Source organism: Alligator mississippiensis, chromosome 1 (assembly GCF_030867095.1).
Source record: "Alligator mississippiensis isolate rAllMis1 chromosome 1, rAllMis1, whole genome shotgun sequence".
NCBI classification, from domain to species: Eukaryota; Metazoa; Chordata; order Crocodylia; family Alligatoridae; genus Alligator; species Alligator mississippiensis.
Window position 1 is genome coordinate 285924633 of NC_081824.1, and position 24196 is coordinate 285948828.

General features: G+C 42.4%; 1 long non-coding RNA gene across 2 annotated transcripts; it reads right to left on the minus strand.

Annotated features, from left to right (window-relative positions):
- Window positions 1–3819: 3819 nt before the first annotated feature.
- Window positions 3820–11759, minus strand: LOC109280292 (uncharacterized). 2 transcript variants are annotated; one of them, XR_002086556.1, is made up of 3 exons: window positions 11521–11759; window positions 8136–8251; window positions 3820–5198 (listed from the first exon to the last, which is right to left on the minus strand). It is a non-coding gene; the product is annotated as an uncharacterized LOC109280292 (long non-coding RNA). The 2 variants fall into 2 exon arrangements; XR_002086555.1 differs by having other exon boundaries at window positions 11384–11759.
- Between the last annotated feature and the right edge of the window lie 12437 nt (window positions 11760–24196).

The window sequence follows — 24196 nt, forward strand, 5'->3', positions numbered from 1 at the left end:
GGGTCCTAAAATGGCCACCTTAATCAAGCACCTGCCAACTGCCTGCCTCCATCCCTTAAAGTGGCAAGCACGTGAAGGTGTGCTGCCACACAGTTAATGATGACTATTTTTAAAGAACCAGTGTGACCGGTCATAATGTGAAGATGCATGTTGTATTTGACACCACTGCATTGACCAATGAAGAATCTGTTGGATTGGGAAAATAGTTAACTGGAAAAATCATACAAAAAACCCCAATGCTTGAGCTGAAAAATATATTTAGCAAAGATAAAAATGCTTTATTTGTCTAGGGTGAAATTCTACCTGTTGACCTCAATGGGAATCAAGCACGTATATTTGGAGAGCAAAATTTAGCACACTGGTAAATAATTCCACAGATTAACTGACTCTATCACCATCTGTAACAGGGTTTGAAACACTTAAAATATATACAAAATGGACTGAATATTGGTATGCTAACACCAAAAAATTGATTTAAGCAGTATGATTTAAAGTGTTTTAGATCCCAAATACCTTTGAAAAGTGATATTTTACCTGCAAAGTGGGTTCTTAGAGCACAAAAGATGTCAGATGGAACTAACATGTTGTTGCTACTAGAAGATTAATGTGGATTAATGCAATCAAATTAAAAACACAAAACAAAGTACATATACACCTGCTCCCCCCGCCTTATTTTTTCAATCAGCTTTATAAATTATAGTTAATATAGTTAATAGTGATTAAAGGCTTCGGGCCTCCTGGCCTAAAAGAAAAATGATCACCTTCAGGATCTTCTACTGTTTATTACAGCTCTAAACTTTGACCCTCTTGTCTTTTCATTATACCATGAAACATATTATATCTAAAGACTTATTTCGTAGGCTTTATCCTATTTGCCATTAGAGATTAAAGTCCACAGAAATCAGCTTCTATTTTCAGAAATTTCTTTTATAAAGAAGCTTCTGGTGCTGCAAAGAAATTATACTAGAAACTAAGGAGGCATTAGTCTTAAGGAAATAATACATATATATGAGAGGATTTTGGTAATATTCTGAATGATGAACAGCTTAACCTACATGCTGTCCAAAAAGATTAACTTACAACAGACTAACTATATTCTGCCGGCAAGTTCGCTAGCAGAATTGCATGACAGTCATAGAAGGGTACTTAAAATGAAAGCTATAAGAAAAAGATAGTTTTAGTGGCCAAATTGGATCAGGATATAGAATCTGTAAGGGGACAGTTTGAAATATGCCAATAGGCCTTTCTGCAATCCTTGGAAATGGGCTCACAAATTCCTATGAAATTCCTATGGACTTTAAAGGGAAGGACAAACGAGCGTTTGTTGCAGTAGCCATTACAAATTAAACGTAACCAAAGAAATGGCTATAAACATCACACCCTCTAGCAAAAATCATGAAGTTTTAAGATTTGTATTGTTGCTTATAGGATTCCCAAAGTCCTATTAGACAGTTCCTTTCTTAGGAATTGAAGACATTCTTTAAGAAGAATGGTATCTAATATACCTGATCACATTTTTAGTATCTGAAGCAAAATGGGTTAGAGTTCTTTGTCCAAACACGAGAAAGAACAATTGAAAAAGCTAACCACTCAATAAATCAATGAGCCATTGTGTAGCAAATTTGTTTTGCCACTATGTTAATTCACAAGCAACAATGCAGAAAAATGCAGATACAGTGTTTTATAAACTATCTTGAGGTAAATCTTTAGATTCAGAATCACAAAAGGCAAAGCAACTATGGAAAACAAAGCAGGATTTAAAAAGATGAGTAACAAAAATATTAAAAATTGAACCCAAACTAGTTCCTATCACATAGACATTATTTGTGACTATAACAGGACTGGGCCCCAGGGGCATCCGTGGTGCCCTCTAATGGCCATATGGCTCCTGCCCAGCTCAATCTCTAAGATATCCTCCCTTTGTTCCTCTCCTGCCACACTTTGTTCTTATTAACAGATTGAAAAAGGGGGGCTGTTCACAGATCTTAGAGTGAGCCCTAGTCGATTCCCACCAGCAGACCCCCTCCTTTCTGACTCTGCTGGTCACACCAATATCTCCCATTAAGTGGGCCCTCCTTGCCTGAACATGCCCGGAAGCCACCTGCTACCCTACGGACTAATCATAGTCTTTGCACCTCCCCTACAGCCATGTCCATGCCTCGCAGGTGCTTTGCATCAATCACGTGGGACACTTGTCCACAAACCACCAGGCCTCCGGCCTCTACTCCTTTTGGGGCTTCAGCCTTCTCAGTTTTCACATCTTTCCTCTAGCTGGTTCCTTACTCAAGGCCCATTGCCCTGAACCTAGCTTCTGGGCTCCAGCCCCTTGTTTTACCCTCTGGGGTCTTTATCTATGCCCTGCCTAGGGGTCCAGACCCTCTGGCCCCTAGCTCTGCCCCTCCCCAGGCTGTCTCTACCCTTCTTGGGCCATGCTGGACTCCCTAACCCCCTGTCTGTGCCTTGAGCCTAACCCCTGGCAGGGCTCAAGGTGGTCATGTGCCCCCTCCTGGTCACTAATGTGTTCTCAGCCCACCTGAACCATCAGTGTAAAATTCTAACCTAAAGTAAGCCCTCTGGTTATACCACAACTTTGCAACTGGGTCTAAGCAAAAATCCCAGGTCCTTGACTATATCACTCAATTCCCCCCTCTACTGAGTCCAATTCCCCTGCCACAGGTGTTTCCTGATTTAGCTTGACAGCGCAATCCCAGGGAAACTTACTGCTGCTGGCCTCTCTGTAATAATGGCTTGTAATAAGTAAATCCCCAGGTCCTTGTTCTCTAGCCATCCGTAACAGGCAGCTTTCCCCTTCTTGGGGCTCTCCCTGCTGCTCCTTCACCCTTAAAATAACAGGAAGCTCTAGTTCCATTACCCTGGCAATGGAATTAATGTAATGAAGAATAATAAGACTTCCATTTTCTTTAAAGCTAGTAATAAAAGCACACTAATATGACTTCAAAAATAAAAAAAAACAACCCTAGAAAATAATACAAAGTTTGACACATCATGAACAATAATCTCATTTTACATAGAAAAAGACAAAAATCCACTCAATTCTTCTCCTAAACTTCCATTTAAAATATTTAAAGGGAGGGTGGGTTGTATGTGAGTATGTGTGTGTTAACTGAGGCCAGAAGCAACAGTCAAATTATCTTCAGTATGTTTAGCACCTTTTATGTCTTCTTGATATAAACTAAATATCAACAGGTCATTTTGCAAGAATAAGCAGAGACAAAATGTAGCAACTGGAAAATGGAAAAGGATCACACAGAAATTAATCAAATCAGCAAAAAAAAATTCTGTGAAAGATAGACATTAACTAATAATAACAGCTTCCTAGTCTGTTTATTTCCTGATAAAAGATAATCTGCACATTAGTAACAATAATTCACGTAGATCAGTATGGATTTATAAGGGCAGAACAGAAGCAACAATTCTTAGGTAACTGGTTCATTTCTACCTATAAAAACCTAAATGTGGTAGGCCCACTCCATCTAGAGAAGGCCTTCAGCCTTTAGACAGGTCAGTGGGGCTATTTCTTGGGAGTTTTGAATCAGATGCACTTTGATGATTTTAGCAGAGTTATACCACAATTACATCAGTGTAACAGAGCAGAATTTATTCTGGGAATCAGCTTTGGTCCAAAATGAAACAAACTGATGGGCTCTGATCCAAATGATTTTCTTATGCTACTTAGTTACTACAAGTCAAGGGTGTCCTCTTTTACCTCTGCAATGTGGTACTCTGTTAAAACATTTGGTAGTCCAGAAGTGTTAGAATTAGAGAGAGGAACTGCAAAAACTGACAAAATCCAGGTAATCACACTTTAAATTTTTGTTATATTAAAAAAAAATTTTTTCAGGAATCAGAGATCTAAAAATTAGGAAAAAGATGTTATTGCTTCTTCTCACTCATAAAAATATCTCCAGAATCCTTGTGGAACAAAAAGGTTGTATATAGAAAAGTTCAACAACCTAAACTAGAAAGAATGTGTCATAGATAACAGTTCCACAGAGATACCAAAATGATCAGTTTACAACTATCAAGAGAAAATATAACAACACACATGAGCTTACACACCCTGATTATAATTTCTCCCCCTCCCCACTAATCCCCAAATATAATTTAACGAATTTTCCCTCTTTTGGTAAAAGGAATGTCCACATCTTTTGCTATATATTCATTGTAAATTTTGAAATTGATTTGTCATATACATTGATGGTTTTCAATTCAGTCAGTACAACCCACCACCTCCCCAAATGGCTACCATATCAGCAATGTAAATACCCACAGCTTTCATATTTGCTTAGTACAACATTATGGCAATAACATACACAGCCAGCAAATTTGACATTTATGAACATGGACAAACAGATGTATATTCTAACAAATATAAATGGATAATACATTTTATTTATGCATCTTAGTTAATTATATATTTCTATGCTTGTTATACTATCCGTATTATTGAAATGTATAGCACCATTCATCCAGATTTAATCTTATGTTTCTTAATAAAGCTGACAAGAAATACCTTTCCATTTCAGAATTTAAAATGGTTCCTTGAACATTTATAGACTATAATGCAAGTCTAGGACTGCCAATTATTTTATAACAAAATTCCTTGCTGAAAAAAGGGAAAGAGGATTTGAAATGCAATGAGAGAGTTTAACAGTCCCGCAGAGAGAATGATGTTTTTCTACATCTTCTTATTTCATTATTACTACAAGTCATGGATGTAATGGTGAAAACATACACGGCAGTTTACCAGCATGTAGTAAGATACATTCTCTGCTATAAAGAATTCACGCACTAAGTAGCATAGACTCCAGAATCAATGGAATGCTTGAAAATGAAAGGCTCTCTTTTGACAAGATTGTTTGATCCATGTCTTAAGGACAGAATAGAAACGTTATTTCCATTTTCCTGCTGACATACAGTAGTTTGCTGGAAGGATGTTCTCATAAGCAAAATGCTGCAGACAATGCCATCGGTCAGCTCATATTTCTTTCTACCTTGCAGGAAAGGTGCAGCTGATATTATAGAATATTTTCTTTCCATATGAGAATGCAGAGAGTTCCACTGAAGTTGAAAGATCCGTAGTAAAGCTATCAGAGATGTCATTAGCAAAACCAATTTGCTGCATCTGAATAAACATGGTATCACAGCAGAATATCCAGGTGATCATAAGGTATACACTATAGAGAGACGACACATTGACATAGATATAAGAAAAAAAGGAACAGATGGCTTAAAAATCTAAACTGGAGTAATTTTACCTAGACCTGTGGAAAATTACCCAAAGACTGGACCAAAAACCCACTACTGAAGTTACATTGGTTTAGGTTTTTACTTGAGTTACTACCTAACTCAAGTAATTTGGGCTAGCCATTTTAAAAACTAACAGGTATAACTATCTGCTCCCCTCTTTTCTTTTCTTTCTTTTTTCCTTTTTTTGCACAGAAGACTTTTTTGTAATTTAGAAGAAACAGATGCACAAAAAAATAAAAATGGACATAAAATACGCTATGTTTGGCTCCTTTCTATACATTGGAATTTATTTCTGTCTTTCATTATCCTATATGGCCTGGTTCAAATCTAAGTAAATTTAAGGTCTTTTCATTGACTTTAGTGGGGTTTGAATGAGGTCTGTGGAGGTGAAATATAAGAGAAGTCCACAATTTTAAAATACGGTGAAAGATAAGCAGCACAAAACAAACAAACAAAAAACCCAAAGCATGAACTAACGTAACAGTCCTAGTGTTACATAGTCTCTATTATTATTATATTGGAGAGACAGTCTTAATACTGAGGAATGGTAATAGCAACCTAATACATACAGCTACCCCAGGATAGCTGCACGTTAGTTTGTACATGTGAGTGCTGTCTACATCGCACAAAATCAATGTAAATTACAGCAGGGTAATGTGTTCATTTGTCCATGCTTACAACCTCCCTCTACTTTTACATTACCCTGAGAAGAATGCATCAACTAAGTCACTTATTCCTAGAGTTGTCACAATGGTGTAGCTATAATGGTCCCCGAAATATGCAAGAGGCAAGGATTATTGTCGGTGATACCTTTTATTGGACTAACTGCATGGTTGGGATAGATTTAGACAAGCTTTCAAATGCAGTATATTGTTCTTCAGATAAACTGCTTGTGTAAATAACCTGCAGATGAATACATTACATCTGAAAGCTTGTTTAGATCTATCCCGATGAAGCAGAGGTTCAATAAAAGATATCACCCACAAAAATCCTTGTCTCTCACTCGTTTTATTTATGAATTATACTTTCATGGGTAATACTCATGATGAATTCTTGAAGCTATTGCTGAAAAATATTTTAGGTGTGATTTTCTGGGATAAAATAAAATTGGAATAAATCTAATTTAGGAAAAAGTCAGATTGTTTCATCAGTCATATAATTTTACTTTTGTCATTCCAATTTATATTGGGGCTGTCAGACTGAAGTGAAAAAATATCTGTTGGCAATGATGCAGTATGGATGTAATATACTCTAATGTCATCACAAAATGTAAAATAATATTTTACAGTCCAAAAGAAAAGAATTGCATTATTTAAAATGTTAGTATATTTCTTTAATAAGGGTCTAAATCATACTTTGAATCTCTTTAAAGATTGAAGGAGACATTCACATTTTTCAAATAATTAATCAGAAACAGACTTAGGCCTTGATTTTTAGAATATGTTATTAAAATCAAAATTTTCCACTAATGGAGTGATTAAGTATTTGGCCAAAGAAGAGAAAACAATTTGGCTTCTATCTCTTCAGTCTGTTCTATTCTTTCTAGTAGTATTTACATTGCTTGCACAAAGAATAAGGGTCAAAATCAAATGAAATACTGCTACTTTATTTTACTGTTGTGCATTGTTTCACTTCATCTTTTTTTCCCTATACTATTATATTTTTACATTCTATTTTAATTATGGGGAAAACTGGTACAACATATAATCTTATTGTATGTTTAGAAATACATGAATTACATATTTTTACTTTTTTTGTTTTATATACTTTAATTATCCATTTCACAGTATTGTTTTGCTGATAAGGTCTAGCCAAGAAACAGAAATTCTATTTTGTGAGGGGAAAAAAAGCAAAGTTGCACACTGTGTCTTTATTCACACTAAGAAAAAAAAGAGTTTTAAAACATATTCATTGACACAACAAACACATTTATCTCAGATATCAGAAGCTGGGCAGTCAGGACACTCATTATGAGGTAAGTGACCCAGGTTTCTATCCATCCACGATCTGATTCAAACCAGAGACTTAAATCTAGTTTTCTCCCATCCCAAGTTAAGTGCCTTAACCAATGGGTTACAGGTAATTCAGGAATGAGTTTCTCTTGCACACTCACTTTTCCATTTATCTCTCTTTCTCAGTGTTCCTCTGAACAGAAATTTTGTTCTGGCCCTGAGAGAAAAAAATCATCAGCACACTTAGTTTAGATTACCTCGCACTTTCCAAATAGAAAACTATTGGGTTACTCTCCTCCTTTCCTACCCCAAAACTAACTTAATTATTGCCTTTAAATTAACCAAACATTCTGCTTGAGAATTAACCTTATAAAACTAACACCACCACAGACTTTTATGTTAGTCAACAAAGTGGGTGAACCATTCAGAACATACAGAGAATGGTTGATTATTTTGTCCCTCAATTATATATGAATTATTTACATGAATATATTGACCTAGATTTTTTTTTTTAAATCACACCTATTCGGTAATTGGGTTATTACTGAAACATATTTCAGCATATGAATTTCTTGCAAAATATTCAGAATTATTATTGCTTTACATTTCTGTAATTTGTATGATCTCTTTGTCCCTTAACTAACATGACTTTCTTTCTGTTCAGCCATCTGGATGATATGCATCCCAAAAGAAATTACAAGGTGAGCGTACGATTATTTTGGAATAAATACACATTCACACAAGCATAGTGTATGATTATTTTGGAATAAATACACATTCACACAAGCATCTTCAACATTTTCTTTTTCTGTAATTGCTTTTATAAAGAAAAATGTTTTCCAATCAATGTTTGAATAAGACAGAGAAGAATCAAAGAAGTCATGAGTGGGTCAGTTTTCTCCTAGGACTTACCCAGATAATCAGTAGAGAGGAAGAAGAACAGTATATTAATAGCTCTTGCATGGTTCATGTAAAGGCAAACGTGATGGTTTACAGGTACTGATGCTCTCCTATTCTTCTGGGGGACACTTGGAATTCAAAAGAGGTATAGAGAAACAGGAAAGAGAAATAACCATAATTCTCCAAATTATAACAGAAGAAACACTTTATAACTCGTGAAAGGATGCAATAGTATGTGTATTCCTCATATATAAGAGAGGCCTTTTTCCTCCACAATAAAAAATTACTTCTAATCTCCCCTATGAGGTAGTGCAAGTTCATGCCTCTCCATGATGCACACCCTTATTATTCCAGCTTTCTGCCAAATTTTCAGGGATATTTTTACAGTATTTTACAGCCTGTGCTAGGGTGCTCTGTAGTAGGAGGCATAGAGCTCTTACAAATGGCTCAGCCTAACTAGGTTTAGGTCAATCTAAACATTCATCGGTGCAGGTGTTCAGAGGGGCTAAATCAGGCAAAAAATAGTGAGGAGGTGAACTAATTTAGATAAAAAATGGATTAACCAGATCTGTTGAATGCCTGTATGCATTCAGAGCACAGCCTGTGGGCTGGGAAAGCCCAGCTGCTTACCCCAGCTATGGGGCTGTTCTCTTTCTACCTCCCTTCTCAACATTGACCAAACTATTTTAACCTCCCACTGCCAGACAAACCCCACCCTGCAGACCCAACAACCCCTCCCCATGGACCTGCCAGTGCCTCCCAAGCCCACTGACCTGCAGACCCATTAGCCTATCCCCAACCATGCTTACTTCTTCCCTCCCACCCCAAATTACTTACACTGGACTTCCCATACAGCTCTCGGCAGTGGTGACTGGCTGTACACACCACCCCTAATCTAAATTTATGTGACTTAAAGTAAGCCACATGAATATAGACCAGGTGTGACAAATAGCTGTATGTACTCATAATTTAAATCTAAATTAGCTGAGAGCAGTTTTGGAGTGAGGGTGTAGCCATGATAGTCCAGGAAATTTGCAAGAGGCAAAAATATGTGTGTGTGGGGGGGTGGAAATTAAGAAGTCTCCTGAGATTATAACTAGGGTGTGTCAGTTTGCTAGTTTCAAACTCAAGCCACAAAGCACTCTTCTTCAATTAGCTGATTTCAGTCTTTGTTTGTATATAAAACCTAAAAGATATATGCCAAAAGAAACAAATTCCTTTCAGGTCACTTCACACCATCTGTACTTCCATTGTTAATTACAGAAGGGATCAAGTCAGGATACTTTTCTTGAACATACTGAGTGAAAATATTACTTTTGTAAAATAAATAAGTAGATAAAAACAAATAAAGAACACTACAAACAGGGCTTACTATGACATGGTGGCTGTAAACATTTTAATACTCTAGAGAAGCATTTTAGCGGCTTGAGATTGCTCCCTAGCTATGACCTCAGGGTCTGTATTAAACTAATGTATTTACTGCTAGTTTGAGAATCTCTATAGTCAACTGTAATGTGCTGTGTAGTCATAACCCAGTTTAATTCCAGGTGTGGCTCTGAAAAAGTGGCACTTTTTCCTCTACACATAACCTCCAGTAAAATGGTGAGATCTATACTAGGTTCTCATGGTCAAACCAGGTTTAAACAATTAAGACCAATGATATTCTATTGTATCTATGTTTAAAGATTAACCTCTGTGCTTACATCATAGCCTTGAGAGAAGAAAAACTGTTGTTCTTTGGTGAACCAAGGCATATGTTTGTTATATCAATTCATAGTTGGACAGAGAAACATTAAAAATGCCTCTCTGTCCTGAAAACAATAGAATGGCAGCCACAGAACAATGTCAGTGTTTTATCAAAACACCTCACAGTACCAACATACTGAGGGCCATATTGTGGGGTTGGTCCAATGTGCACTGAAGCAAATAGAATTGTTTCCATAGATTGCCATGAACATGGAGATGTTTGGATAGATTCTGATTGTTGGATCTGAAAAGGCACATGTTGCAAAATCATCTGCAACTTTAGTGTAGCACAGTGGGTGCACCTACATGTTCATTAATGCACCGTAGTTACTGCACATTAAGTTTAGTACTTGGTTAACCAAATAGTAAATCAATGCACAGTAACTTGTGCTACTGTGCACTACTGCCAAGACATGGCTATTTAGTTATGCTTACTATGCACAAGCCTAATACTACTGCACAGTAGTGTATTAACACATTTTTTGCCTGGAATACTACTGCACAGTGTTATTAACCTACTGTGCAGTTAGCATCTCAATTAGATGTGCTCATTGAGTGGAATATGATCATACCATAAAATATATTGTGCCAACCCTGCAGCCTCAGAGTCTGACACAAGAAGCAAGGGGGTGTTCCTATTTTTATATAGGAAATCATAGGAGTTAGAGTCACAAGCCAACAGGCCAAAGGGAGAGAACAGGTTTAAAAACATCAACACTGTGGTAATATTTAGCACCTTAATCTGTCTGCAAGAAAGCCTTTAGTCTCTAGAGCAGGGGTTTTCAATATTTTTTAACAAGTGTACCCCTTCTGGGTGCATGGTGGGGCACATGACCCTGGGTCTGCACACAGGGTGTGGGTGGACTGTTCCCAATGGTGGGGGGGAGGGTGATCTGCACTTGGGGTGGGCAGTGGTACTGGGAGGGGTGCAGCCCAGCCTAACACCCCTGCTGGGAACAGCCCACCATCGCCCCGGCCCCAGCCTGCAGTGGCCCACAGGATACCGCACCTCGCATGCAGATCCAGGGGCATGTGCCCCACCATGGCCTCCCAGGGTGTGTGCAGCAGCAGGAGCCAGCACTCCCTGCTGCCCCCAGATGAGCCGCTCATGGCTCTGTCCCATACTCCACCCTGGCTGGGCAGTGTCTGCACCTGCTTCAGCTCCAGCTCCACTTCCTCCCTCTTGTGGGGGCTTATGGGAATGGGGCTACAGGGGTGGAGGCTGCAGCCACCCCAAAGTTCACCATAGCCCTTGCAACCCCCTTCCCAGTGCTGCCTCCACCCACCCTGAGCACAGCCTGGCCGAGCCTCCACTGGGAAGAGTCTGACCTGGCCCCAGCCCCAGTATGCCCTGCTCTGCGTGCAGATCTGGGGCTATTCCCCCCCACCCCCCATCCCTTCCCAGGGTGCACGTAGCAACAGGAGTCACCACCCCCATGCAGCTCAGTCCCATGGCCCACCCAGCTGGGCAGTCCCTGCCCCAGCCCCACTCCCTCCCCCCGCAACAAACTTACCTGCTGGACCTGGCTGCTCTCCACATGGCCAGGCTGCACTCCTGGACACCTGCATGCTGCCTTGTGGCTGTGTGCATGCATGCAGAGTCCTGCATACTCCTTATGACCCTTTTAACTACCCTTAAGGGTATGCATACCTCCAGTTGACAACCGCTGCTCTGGAGCAATCAAAAAGCAGCCTGCAACTGCCCCCAAGTCAGAGTCCAGGTCCTTCAGTCCACAGTCCTGGCTGACCTCCTGCTCCTTTGTGTAGGGCTGACCAGGTTCCATGTGCAAGCTGCTTTCTCTTCCCCTTACTCCAGCCTCAATCTTCCTCTTCCTTTTCCCCTTGCCCTCCTGCTCCTAAGAGTTTCTGGAAGTTGTAGTCTAAATTAACAGTCAGCACAGCTCTACAGACTGCTCTCTGGTTCCTCCTGAAGTTACACACATTATATTCACATTACAGCATAACTAAAATCTGTCAAATAAGTTTTTCCTTTTGATGTATTCATTATCTTTAAGGCAAAAGGCCACATTCTAATCTTACTGAAGCCAATGCAGTCACTGTGTGTTATACGTGTGTTGCTGATTTCAGAATTCAGCCCAAGACTTGTGGTACTTTGAATCCTATGGTTTATGCATCAAGCACACACTATTTAATTCCACATCTCACTCCACTAGTCTCACTACTGTGGTAGGGAGCACATCAGCATCAAAGGCTGGTTAAGAGTGTCCTGTTCTTCAGCTGGGTGAGATCATATAAGGAAGTTATGCTAGGAACATAAATTAGAGCAAATACTCTAATTTACAATAGCTCAAATGAATCTAGAGAGGAAGCTGCAGATGGCTCACATGGAAGAAGAGATCCGTGTGTTTTTACTAGGTAATGGAGAATTATATGGAAACATGAAGGAGAATCATTATAGCTATTACTGTGGTTGGTTTTATTGCTGCTTCAAGTTATATAGAAAATGACTTATTAAACAACTATCTACAAAATAAAAGGCAATAACCAATAGCCCTATTTACAACCAAAAGTGAAACATGAAAAACTAGGGAAATTTGGCTTAACTATTGTGAGTGAGTGACAGTGATAAATTAAAATTAAATCAAACCTTGAAATGCACTGAATCTCCCCTTTCCATTCCTTCACAACTATCCCACTCCTCTGCCAGTGTGTATACTAAGAATACTTAACACTACCCTATTATAGAAATCTCTTCTCCTTGCAAAAAACTTTTACCACTACCTGATTTGCTACAGGCATCCTAGATTGTATTATTCAGTGGCAACACTGTCACCAGAAGTCTCATACCTGTGCTTTGCGTGAGGCTGCTGGCTGCAATAACATTTTTATATTTATAGTTATATATCCCTTAAGCAATTTATAAACATTGAGCACATCTATCCAGGGTATAAACAGCTCTTGACCACATGAAACTTAGCCTTTGGCTCTTGGAGATGCAAAAATAATTAAAAGAGATAGAGTGGAAGGTAAGGTTACCCTTCTAAAAAATGGTCTTGATAAAGTGACTGAAGGATGCTGTGGATCAACATATTCTAGTTCAGCATACAGTAGCAGAGCTCCTCTGGAATAAAATTGCTTTTTCTTGGAGAAAGCATAAAGGAGGGTTTTTAGTGATACCCACTAGCCCTGTGCCAAGTGGCTAGTATTCACTTTGGATTCAGAGTCACCTGATTCAGGGGACAGTGATATGATTCAGTGATTCGAATAACCATCCTGAATCAATTTGGCTGAACCTGATTTGGAGATTCGGCTGCTGCCAAATCTCCAAATCTCTGAAATAGCCATGCCCATCCCTGCCAGCCTGGCAATGGCTGCCCCACCTGCCCCAGCTCCTGGCTCTTTGGGAAAAAAAGCCCTGGCTCACTGGGTGCTGCCGAGTGTGGGCTGATCCCCACTGCCCCCCACTGCCCCACACTTCATGGGGGGCTCTGCACAAGCCCCCCACCCCCCCCTCTCACTCCCTCAACCCCCTCACAGGTGCCCCACATGGGCCATCTCCGGACCTTTAAAGAAAAAAAAAAAGAGAAAAGCCCTGGACTCACCATTCCTGCCAGTGGGGGGGGGGGGTGATCCCTGCTGCCCCCTGCTGCACTGCACCATGTGGGGGGCTCTGCACATGACCCCCAAAGTCCCGAGGCTTCTCCAGAAGCAGTGAGTCCTGGGACTTTTCTCTATATTTTTCTTAAAGGGCTGGAGCTGACCTGGGTGGGGCACCCAAGGAGGGGCTGGGGGAGTCAGGGTGCTCATGGCAGAGCCCTCCACACAGCATAGGGCAGTGGGGGGCAGCGGGGATCAACCCCCTCAGCAGCACTCGGTGAACACCAGGGCTTTTCTTTAAAATGTCGGGAGCTGGGGTGAGTGGGACAGCCATGACGGGGAGGGGCTGAGGGAGCGGGGGGGTTGTGGGGCCTGGAAGGCACGGCTCCCTCCCTCAGAATCCCTTTCCCGAGGCCTAGTACTTACCAGCTTGGAGTCTGGCTGCAGCTCCCTGCTGTAGCCACCGGGGACGGGGACTGCCCAAATCATCAGAGCTCTCCAAATCTTTTGTGAAGATTTAGAGAGCTTTGAATTGATTTGGACCTTTAAATTAGTCCTGTGATTTGATTTGGATTCAGAGTTTCAGTCATCAACTTGGACCAAATCTCCTCCAAATCAAATCATCATCTGAAGTTTCACACAACCCTAATGCCCACACCTTCCATGCCCTGAAGAATAAACACAGACACAAAAACTATCAGAGGGAGATGAAATTTGATGCTACCTATATCATCAGTGATTCACTTGATTCATTTTTTTTTTTAATTTAAGCCTCTCAGATATCCAGTGAGGGACTCCAAATCACCATTTGACTTGCAAAAATTCAGGGGGAGGGATCTTCATGAAGATTGCCTCATTGGGATCATGCCATTAAGATGGACAGAGTCTGTGACCTGAATAGCAGGTATCACTTCTTCCTCAACAAGCTGCACATCATCTGTGGGAAACTCCTGTGCCTCTGTAGCACTGCTTCCATCCTGTCTTCCTACTGCTTCCAATGTTATTGCTTTATTTGTCTTGTGCTTCTAGAGTAGGAATGCACAAAATGGCAAATCTACCCAGTGGCTGGACTGCATTTCCCAGAACCCTCTACCATTATAGCTGTGGCTGGTTTCCATGGAGACCCCAGGAATGGCAAGGCCATGGCAGCAAGTATTTCCATGGAGACTTACCCCAGCAGCACTGGCAGGTCATGCAGCTAGGTGGGGAGCTGCCCCGGAGCCAGGGCTGGGATCTTGCGATGGTGACAGTGTGGTCCAGAGCCAGGCAGAGTTGCAATCTGCAATCTGCTGCCTGAATGTCCCTGCCCAAGGCATGAAGGCAGTAGATTGCAGTCCTGCCCTTGCTCTGGACCACGATGTCACCACTGCAAGATTCCAGCCCAGGAGTAGCTTCCCGCCCAGACGCACTCCCTGCCAGTGCTGCTGGGGCTGGTCTCCATGGAAACTGTAGCCCTGTGCTGTCATGGTGCAACTACTCCTGGAGTCTCCATTGAAACCAGCCACAACAACGCATGCACAGGCTGCTCAAAAATGGAGTTGGCCAAAGGCCCAATCCAGCCCACAGGCCAGACTTTGTCTACCCCTGTTTTAGAGTAACTCCAGCTGTCCTGCCCCTGGGAACAACATAGAGGTCAAAGGGCAACTCATAAAAAGCTAACATAGCCTAGAGCACAGTTCATTTTGGCCAATTTTATGTCCATGCTTTGGTGTGGGTGCACAGCTCAAAGAATATACATCCCTAGATGACCCCTATTTGTACAGAGTCTGGGTCAGGGTGGGGAAAGAATCACAGAATAAATAAGAATTGCCTTTGTCACTGAACACAGAGTACAGGAGATCCCCAAAGAGATGTTACTTTTTGCTGCTCTAAGTGGAAACCGGAGCTTTATTCAGTAGTTTTGGTCTGCAAAACAGTTCAGTGCTGAGAATACCATATTTTCAAGTTGCACAGTTGAATAATGTTACTGACCTTGGTCACTTTCAAATTAGATGCAAAATTACTATTAATTCCTTGATACATGAATAAGCTTTTTCGTAGGGTAGGTGGGGGGCCGGGGGAGGAAACAAAGATGTGATGTATGGCTGTGAAACATGATGGGCCTGTAGAAGTAAAATATCTTAAATATTAACTTTTCAAATGTGTTCATAAATTGACCTACAAACTTCAGGGAGATAGCTTGTTGAGTGAGGGGCAAGAGGTTCTGATATTTCTGCAGCACATTCAATACAGTGGATGAAGACTGCCATCTATTGCCTCTACATCTATAAATGTGAGCTCTTTTGTGTTATGCCATATCTCTATCCTGATACTTAGTATTAAAGTTCAGTGCACATTCATTTTTCTTCAGTATTAGGGCCTATCCATTAAAGGATATAGCAAAGAAAAATGCCTAACAGATTAATCTCTTCACTAAGAACATAGTCTCTGCCTCACAAGTCTGTTATTTTTTTTAATTTATAAATTCTTTTTTGGTAACATTCTGTTTAACTTGATCCTTTTCTGACACTATACATCTATTTCCAAAGTGTATAAATGCACTGGTTAAAAAAAACGTTATCTCTTTTTTGTTTTAACTACTATTACATCTGGCATAAGAAAAAAATAGAGAATTGCATTTACCTCATATGCATATGCATTAAGAGATTAAATTTAATATTTGGATTAATGAAACTAAATGCTTAAAGCAAACTAAAACCCCAAATAACAATTAAAATTATGCTTATGGAAAACATTGCTAATAAATTATCTGTACAGTGTTCATACAAAGGGCCAGATTGAGTACTAAGGATTATGCCAAATTAGACATTACTGCATGTTTCCACCATCACTCGTTAGACCCTAGACAGTTTTTCCCTCCAGAAACCAGGAGGCTAGTATCTACGGAACAGAAAAGGCTAGATAAAGAGAGAGAGCCATGCTTGAAAGCAGAATTAGCGGGGCTAGAAGTGTGTGAGGGAAAATAATGCTGTGTTCTGTTAAGGTGGTGGAGTTCTAACTGGAGCATAAACTTCTCAATACAGTCCACAAAGGAATTGTAGTAGAACTTGTGTATATGCCTCCAAAAAACTTCTTTTGCCATATGGTATACGTACAAATATCCCAGGTGAGCAGTGCATTAAGGAAGTAATACAGCCATAATATACAGGCTTAATATAGAGCAAAGGTTTACTAGAAAAAAAAGGGATGTATACAGTTTGCTATGAACAATTCAACCAAAACAGCAAAAGAAAGTGATATCAGACCAGAGCAGTTAGCATTGTGGTTGGGCCAGGTGACGTAATTCAGCATAGTTGCATTGAAATCCATTCAGTTGTGTTGATTTATCCTTTCTTTTTTCATATCTTTCTGACAAGATATTTAGCAGAATTAACAAATTCAGTGCAATCTGACAGACCTCACCATAAGTGCTTCTGCTATGGCCTGCTATGACTGATTTAAAACAATTGTGGATTAGCCCCCCGCCTTTCTAAAATATTTATAACTGCACCCCCTCTCCACACACCCCCACCCCCCATCCCTATAGGTTTTACTAAAATCCATGTCAAATGTTGTCAAATGGACTCAGAGTATAGCTAGTATGCCTGATCCAAGATTGAGGGCCACTTTACATGATAAATTTATACCAGTGTAATTTACATGCAAATGTCTGTAAATCCATTATGTATCAGAGAGTAGTTGCTTGCAGTATGTGTTATTAAAGTTCTTTGCCACTTGGAGAAACTGTTTGCTTAAAGCAAATTGAGATGCCTGGATGGGAGCAAACAGATAAATATACTTAAACAGTGTAATATATGTTAGCATATTTTTTCCTATAGAACTTTACAGGAGTAATTTTAGCATGGATTTGAGGCACTTGCAGCAATGTAGGGATTTATGGAATCATCTGTAATTCCTTGTTTATGTAATTGTAAAGGCAAATGACACCAGTGTAAATGTGTCACGTGTTTAAGGTTGATATTACTAACATATTAGGTACTGTAGAACAGCTGGATAGGAGAGTTAGTCTCTGTTCCAAACAGCTTCCATTCTATGGACACGTCCACACATGCAAGCATGTGCACTTGCAGCAGCTCAAATAGAACAGGTGCAAATTTGAGTCAGGGCTTTTTGCCTCAGTGCATGTGCTCAGACATGAATTTTGTTGTGGAGCAAATAGTGCCACTTGGGGCAAAATAACCCTGCCTGGCTCCTCCCAGATCTGCAGCCAGGAGAAGCTAGAGCCTGGGGCCAACACCTGTGCTGTCCCCAACAGTATAAAAAGCTGCCCTGTCCTGGAACCATCCATACAAAAACCTGCCCTAGCAAGCAGCTCAGGGCTACTTGCTCTCAGGAGCTTCTGGGGCCCACCCAATTAGTACCTGGGGACACTACCCCTTGTGCCAGCTGGACTGCTGCAGCAGCATCTCAAATCCATTTTTAAAAATCCCCCAAAATCCATTCTCTTCCACAGTTAAAACAAAAAAAACACTCTATACACACACATACACACACACACACACACATCTATAGAGAGAGACAGAGACAGAGAGACAGCGATCAGTTGGGTAATGTTTTATTGGTATATTTACAATGTTAAAGCAATTTGGAAGCCTACCAGTGCTTCTATCATCATGAAAAAATAAATTCTAAATATCTATGTGTGTTGATATAGATATGGTCCCCACGTGCTGGGCCAGGTCCTGTCACCATGGGCTGGGCTTGGCTGGGCTGGACAGCAGACAGGCCCCAGGGCCGGCTCCCACCTCTGCCCTGCTGTGCCTGCTGGGGGGGGGGGGGGGTCAGGAACTGGACCAGCCCCATGTGGCTCTGTAGTCTGGCTTTGCACTGGAATGGGTCACACATCTCTGGGAGGCGCACCTCCAGTGCGCGCCTCCTGGAGCCGTGTGACCTGCTCTGGTTCAAAGCTGAACTAGAGAGCTGCGTGGATCTGGACTAGGTCCTCACTCCCTGCAGCCCTGGGAACATCTCCCCTGCCACTCCCCATGCCCCCCACACATCCCCTGCCACCCCTCACCGACCCACACCCATGACCCCCCCACCCCACACACTTACCTTGGACAGTGCTGGGGGCAGCAGGAGCACCAAAGATTTCAGCCAGAGCATCTCTTTTGGAGGATCGACTCCCTGCTGGCTCCAGGCACAGTCTGGAGCCATGCCTTGCTCCACTCTATTGTGGAGTGTTTTTTTTTAGACCCCCTGGATATCCAGGGGTCTAATTCTCTCCCTGTGCTAGAAGTTTGCAGTGCAGAGAACTTTTTTCATTCCCACATGTGCCTCTTGCCACACCTCAAAGGGGTTTGAGGCTGGGCAAGAGGCACATATGCATTCATCTGGATGCACCCTATATGTACATCCTTTAAGTATATAAAGGGTGTGCAGCAGGAACTGGAGGGGCATCTCTTCACCAGGGCACCCCAAGGGAAGACAAGGTCTAATGGTCACAAACTGCTGGAAGACCAATTTAGACTGGACATAAGGAAAAGCTTCTTTACCCTCCAAGTCTCCAGAGTCTGGAGTAGATTCACCCCAGAACTGGTACAAGCACCTACTTTGGATACTTTCAAGAAATGTTTGGATGCTTATCTTGCTGGGGTCATCTGAGCCAAGCTGACTTCCTGCCCTTGGGCAGGGGGCTGGACCTAATGATTTTGTGAGGTCCCTTTCAACCCTAATGGCTATGAAATCTATAGGAAAGGAAGATTTTATGAACTGGGCCAGAGTGAGATCGTATCCACTATTTTTTTTACAGTAAAAACTATATATATTTGTATTAATATCATTTGTATTAGCATAGCACGTAGAAGCCTTAGTCTAAGACCAAGACACCAAGGTCCCAGGTGCTATACAAACAGAATACAGACAGTCCTTGTGCCAAACATATTCCAATCTAAGGGTGCTGTTACAAGTTACTGTTAATCCATTATAAATCTGTGGAAAGTTATGCCATTTTAAACTTAGAACACTTTCAAAGCAATCACAGGTTAAGGTTTAATGCTGTCTCAGACCTGTACAACTGTGACTTGCCACTAGAGTCCTGGTAAGCAGAAGCATGAAGAAGAGTCAGGACTCTGTCCTGGAGTGAGAAGGGTGTCATGCAGCTCAGAGGGAGGGAAAGCAGCATAATGTCTGGCTTCCCTCCCTCTGCAGCAGCAGAAACTGAGCCAGAGCAGTGGGTGGAAGAGGAGAAATCCTGAAATACTGTTTGAAGTGAAGGAGGAGGGGGGAGATGAGAAAAGAGTGAAAAAAGAATAAAATTAATTCTTGCAACCAAACTCTTGCATGTGACTCAATTAACTGGGATTGGGTTGTGTGGGGAGGGTTAGGTTAGAGGAGGCAGGGGTCATGCTGGCTGGGATAGGGGAGATATCCTGGTCCTGGAGGCTGGGAGAGGGGAGGCATAGCCAAGGCATAGAGCTAAGAACTAACACACTCACTGCATGACACAGAACACACACCTGGGCAGAGCTGAAAACCAGGGGGTTTTCAGGAACAAGGAAACTGAGGCACAATTAAGTGGCTGGCCAGCAAGGTGGGGTGGGGGGTTACCATGAAAGAGGGGAGGCATATCCACAGATTATGGTACTAGTGGGGAAAAGAGGGGTCTAATACAATGAAGATGGAGAAAGGAAAGGAGAATCCTCTGCATTAAGCCACTTTGGTTTCCTTAAATCCTTTAAGGTTGTGACAAACATTTTAATGTAATTATTTAAACTATTTTTATTTGAATTAGAAGAACTGAAAAAAAGGCTCTCTCATATGTAAATGAATGCTGGGTGGCGGTAGAGGGCTGGGCCCTGGGAAGCTTCCTAGGTGAGCCCACAACAACCTGCTACAATAACCCCCTGTGTAGCCCTCTCTGGGGAAGGCTGGGGGACTAGCATAAGGTCAGGGGTAGGGGAGGCCATGTAGGCTGGAGTGCTCTGCTGAGATGCAGGTGGCCACATGTTCCCATACTGGCTGAGATGGGGGTAGGAGACTGGCAAGTATAAGTTGTCAGAAGTAAGCCCTGCTGGGGTCTCACAGACCTGTCTTAGATGGGAGAGGGGTTTGGGGAACCTAGCTTCCGGCTCCCTCCCCCAAATCTACCGGGTTCTTATCCTGGCCTACAAGGAAGGAGATGGGTGAACACTGAGCCTTGCTCAGGGCTGCTTGCACCTTTAAGCCAGAAACAAGGCATGGCAAAACTGCAATTAAGATTCATTTACCTGAGGTTAAGTGAAATTCTCCCATGCCCACCTGAGCCTCTTCCACTTTTATCTCCTGGCCAGGTAGGAGAGGGAGGATTTCAGATTTCCCTCAAGCTCCCCAAATCTGGTCCCAGGTGAGGGGGGCCTATGGGAGGTGGAGGAGAGCAGGGAGGCAGGGACCAGGGAGGCTCCATGCTGGGGACAGAGCCACCAGGTGGTGAAACCGTGGAGTCCAGAAGAGTATCGTTCCCTGGGCTCCCTAGTCTTGCACAGTCAACCCTTGGTGGCTCCATGATGTTCCCAGCCCAACAAAATATAAAAGGGGAATTCTTGGCTGTGAATCATGTTTTTCCCTAAGCTGTCATCACTATGTATGCACTGTCCATATTTGTTGTCTTGTATCCCAGACTTGCACACACTGCATCAAGTGAGTAACTTTATGCACATGACTTGGCTTACAACAGTAAGCATGATTTTTTGAGAGTAAACCTATGTACCTGGGTGCTTGCAAAAACAGACAATAACGAGGTAACAAGACCAGATGAGTGCCATCTGCCTTATACAAATCATCAGTATCCTTACTACTGTAGAACGGGTCCTACAATGAAAGTACGTGCATCTGCTGAGATAAATTCTCAGGTTTTATGATAGAATGTGTTTTACACCTGAGGCTTGCATGAACTTACAGTTAACCCCTGTAAAGTCAAAGATGGATACTACAGAGTCGAGTTTTCAACAGATGCCTTTATTATAAGTTGCACTACCAGTAGTGCAAGAAGCAATAACTACAGTTAAGATTTTTTTTTTGCTATAGTATATTATTTTTAGTTGCTTATAACTAATTTGACACATTTAAACCATTTGAGCTACATTTTTCATGCCAGGTGTCTCCCGAAGCCTTTTTTTAAGTTTGCACTAAATTAATTCAGCCATTTTCAGAATCCAATTGAGAAATAATATATTTTTGACCACATTAAAAGTCTTACTTCTTTGTCATCGAGAAGGTGTAGTGTCTATACTTTCAACCAGAGAATTGAAATTTGGCAAAGGGGACATTTGAAATTTTGAACCATGTGAAATATCTGCTCAAATATGATCCAACTAAGGCCAAAAATGTAGGTTGCCCATGCTCAGTGGAGTCCTCTGAAGAACCCATCAGCAATGAACATGGTCCAGCCCCCAAGAGTTCATATATGTAACCAGACTGTGCAAGTCCCCACAGGATAATTCAGCATCATCCATATTGGAATGGATGACTTTACAGGACTTTACCTGTGACTGATTATCCTTGAGGTGCAATTACAAGGGTCTACACCTTGGGCAGTGACAGAGCTGGGTCAGCTTCAGCACCTGAAGCAGCTGCCATTCTTATAACCCTTACAAATGGTGTCCCAGTCACCCACACCTCATTATGCTTCTGGGTTCTCTCACATTTCCTAGTAATAGCTATAGAGCTAGGCAATAGAACAGAGCAGAAGACTCTCACTCCCATGCTTTCCATCTCATCTGTGTTGATATTCACATATCATGGAGGAGGTGGTGATATAGCTTGCCCAAAAGAGAAAAGTATAAAAAATAGGCCAAGAGAGAGGGAACAGGTACAGAGAGAAAACAGGTGGAGGAGGATCAGAAGCTTGGTAGGAGGGAGGTATTAGGAGCTTTGGAAAGAATGGGGATAAAGAAGAGTCTAGAAAGGAAAAATAGGGCCACACTTATCTTTTTCTCTTTTTTTCTTTTCTTTTCTTTTTTGAGTTAATATCTTTAGTAAACCTATGTTGGAATATTTTGGACAAAATCTTAATTTAAATTATTTATTTTGTCCAAGGCCAAACAGAGATTTAAACAAAGTTTCACCAGAAGATTTCTGGGGTCCTGGGCTCTCCAGTCATTTCTAAACAAAGTAAAACCCCAAATAAAAAACTTAAGCTCTTTAATATGAAAGTAGCCATTTATCACAATTCTTTTCTATGAAAAATTTTATTAAGTTTGGGGGAGGGGTGTCCCCAGTGAAGAATGAAAACAAATTTGAAACCTTGAAAGTTTTTACAGGATAGAATCATTACCCTTTGGTCAAGTGTAGTCTTTAACCAAAAAAAAGGGGGCCTGTTAATCTCTCTGCCAGTCTTTCTATAGCAGGGGCAGACAGTTATTTTGGGCGGAGGGTCACTTACTGAGTTTTGACAGGCTGTCGAGGGCCACAGGGATAGCCCCACCCCTTGACAGGTGCCCCACAGTAAGTTGACCTCCTGGTCAACATATTGGGACTGGAAGTTCCGCCTCTAACCTCTGACCTTTTCTGTCAGCAGTTCATCTCTTTGCCCCTGGAAGTACTCCTTTTGGAGAAATGGGTTTGCCATCTTAGGAAAAAAACAAACAAATTACACACTAAAAATCAAAACGCATAATAATATATTTTAATTTAATTAAAAATATATTTTTGTCTTTATTTGTGTGCATTTGTGGTGTATATGCAGAAGTGATTGCATATGTGGGTTTGTTTGGATGCGCGTGTGTGGATATGAATGTTGGTATGGGAGTCATGTAGTGTAGAGGGGCCGGCAGGCACGCAGGAAAGTGCGGAAAGTTGTGGGGGGAGTGGAAGCGAGTGGGAGCATGGGGCCATGTCCTGGGGCCAACACCAGCAGGGCCCAGAGCAGGGTGGTAGAACCATCAGCACCAGCAGGGCAGAAGCAGGGTGGAACATGGACTGGCAGGGGTCTGTGGAGCAGGGCTGAGCTGCCAGCAGGGAGGGGGGGGAGCTGACCCAGCTCTATAGAGCCCCTGCCAGCTGGGACCTAACTCTCCTGCTACCCTGCCTTTCTCTGGGCCCCGCTGGCTCCGGCTCCAGGACATTGGCGCAGGCCCCGCAGCCCTGCCTGGTTGCCATTGGCTCCTGTGTGCCCCCTCAATCCCAGTGCTCACTCCCAGTGGGCGGCAGGGAATGAGCTGTTGCTTAGCATGGGGGAGGGGTGCTTTTCCCCATGCTAAGCCACAGCTTGTTCCCCACTGGCGAGCACGGGGCGTGTGGGGTTGGGGTTGCACACTACTCCCTGCCTGTACTGCAGTACTGGAGCAAGGGCACTGGAAGTGAGCAGGCACTTAGAGCCAGCAGTAGCCAGGTGGGAGCATGGGACTGTGCTGGTGTCCTGGGGCCAGAGCTGGTGGGGCCCAGAGCAGGGCAACAGGAGCAGAGGCTCCTGGCTGGCAGGGGCTGTACAGAGCCAAGCCAGCTCTCCCCTCTCCCTACTAGTGCAGCCCAGCCCAACTCCACAGACCCCTGCCAGCCCATGCCTCACGCTCCTACTGTGGGCCCTGCCGGTGCTGGCCCTGGGACATTTGTGCAGGCCCCGTCCTCCCACATGTCAATCACTTCTACTCCTCCCTGCCCCCACCACCACTTTCCCACCTGCCCACCGGCTCCCAGCTGTATGTCCGGACTGTGGGGCTCAGCAGGAGCCATCCCGGTCCCAAGGACTAGGGCAATCCCTGCGGTCATCCCCTGCCTTCCTCCCCCACTTATTACCTGAATTTCCCATGCCAATGCAGCCATGAACAGCCCCATGGTCCCAGGCCAGAAGC